Below are 2,527 nucleotides of genomic sequence, written 5' to 3' on the forward strand. Positions count from 1 at the left end.
ACACTCCGGTCATGAATGAATTAATAGCCCTTCTCAATGGACTTAAGATAGCATATCAACATAATTTGAAACCAATGGAAATTGCCATTGGCTATGCTGATCTTATAAAATATTTAAAGGAAGATCATCCAGCTTATTCTAACATATTGTCTGAGTGCAGGGATCTAATATGGAGACTGGAGAACCCTCTGATGTTGCATAGCTATCGGGAGGCAAATTGTCATGCCCCGAGGCTATCCTTTAGACGTAACACGTGACCTAGGATCACGAGTGACCCCAAGCTAACTCCGAGTCTTGTATATAACAAGCATACTTAAAATAACTAAGTAAATCATGTACTATGCACAAGCTAAAAATAGTAAATATCTAAAATAGGGAAAACCCAACTAGTCTGAATAAATAAGATATAATAAGAGTTTAATGATAACTAAAACAACACTTAACAACTCAAGCTGAATCTACCACTATGTCTGAAAAGCCTCTAACTGAGTTGAGTTGTTGGGGCATGCCCCAAATAACTCTAGCAAAACTGAAAACTGAAAGTAAAGACTAAAATGTAAAGCATGTCTATTGTCCTCGAAGTATGAGGATTCACCACTGAAGTTGTTGAATGTGGACCAGGATTCGATCTAAGCATGATCTGGATGCTGAGTGCCTGAACCTACATCATGAAATGATGTAGCGCAAAGTATGTGTCAATACTTGGAATGTACTGAACATGTAGTATATAGATATGCTAAGTTGAACAAAGTATATAAGTTGAACAATGCATAACTGAGCAATGATATAATCTGAATAAGGATATATATAAGTACTGAAGTATAACTGAAAGATAACTAGATGTAATGACCAAGTACTAATCATAAAGATAACATGTTGATTGAATACTGAAGTAAATGCTGAAAACCTGGTCAATGCACTAATGGGTCGTTTGGTACAAAGATTAATAATGCAGGGATTAGTAACGCATGGATTAGTAATGCTGAGATTAGTAGTGCAGGGATTAGTAATGCAGGGTTTATTTTTATCAAGTGTTTGGTTCATTATTTCCCACCTCATCTTGTGTTTGGATTAAAACTCTATAAAAAGCTTCTTTCCAATTATATCCTTGAATTATTAGGTAATTTGGTCAATGTAGATAATTGTCAGACAAAATTATTTTTTATGGACTTCTAACTAGCTATGAGAAGAACAATTTTGTTATCATGTTTGCTATTTTCACTTGAATTATTTGAGGATAAATAATTGTCATCTTAATAAATTGATCCCTCACAAAATGTTATTTTTCAATATAAAAAAGATAAACCATCTACTTTTAAAATTGAAAAGACAGTCAACAATAGTAAAATTGAATAAATCATCTACATTTACAAATAAAAATTGTAAGTTGTAGTTTTAATATGTATGTATGTTTTAAATTCTTCAAAATACAAATAATTAGAAAACCACACACACACACACACACACACATATATATATAAAGAAAAATACACTCAATTAAGATCACAAATGTTATATACTCACATTTCAAATTTGTATTGAATTTATTTAGTACAAACAACTCTCTCTAAATAATTTGTAAGCTAATTTATTTAAATAAATTTACTAGTACAAATATAAATCATAAAATCAAGAAAAATAAACAAAATAATTAAAATGATTTGAGGAATATTTTTGTCTTTACATAGACTTATCCCATGGTATTATATCTTATGCATTACTAATACCTCCAAATAGAAGGTATTAGTAATACATCCTATAATACCATGTAGGAGGTAGAACTAATCCATGGATTAGTTATACATAGACCCAAATTCCTACCAAACGTAGTACTCAATAATACCTTACCTAATACATGGATTATTTCTTCTAATGCGGCCTACCAAACGACCCCTAAGAGTCTAACTGTGAGAGCTACTATTAACCGACATAAACCACGTGAGCGAAACGTGGAGTCCAATGTATACGCCCCATCAAGAGGACCCAATATACCATGACAGGGCTATAGAGTCATGACTGTGGTGTGATCACTAAATTTGATTCCCAAATGAGGGGACTTATAAAGCTACGCAGACACGTAGTTCTGGGACTTTGAGGATACACAGAATCCTAGTCTAACTCGGTGCTAAGTCTACTCCCAACTGAATATATATGAATTTAAAATGCACTAACATACTGAATAACTCAAAATACTGACATGCTGACTGAGAATGCAACATTTTAATACTAAGAACATGGCATTCAAAATCTGGAGCATGATCTTTTGTTTGATTGGTCTAGAAATTATAATTCATGAATTAGGATAAATTTACACAAGTTATGGTTCTAAGTTCTATGCATGGAATTATACTAAATTATCAAGAAACAAGTTATTTAGATCAAAGGAACCATTATCACAATAAATCTTGAAAATCTAAAAACCCTAGGTTTGAACAATTTATGAGAATATGAAGAACTACTGAATTTTAGGGACCTACTGAGTGAAAGGAACCCACTGGAGAAATCCCACATACCTGGTGAAGAAATA

The sequence above is a fragment of the Solanum stenotomum genome, chromosome 6 (genome assembly GCF_019186545.1).
Source record: "Solanum stenotomum isolate F172 chromosome 6, ASM1918654v1, whole genome shotgun sequence".
In the NCBI taxonomy this organism is placed as follows: Eukaryota; Viridiplantae; Streptophyta; class Magnoliopsida; order Solanales; family Solanaceae; genus Solanum; species Solanum stenotomum.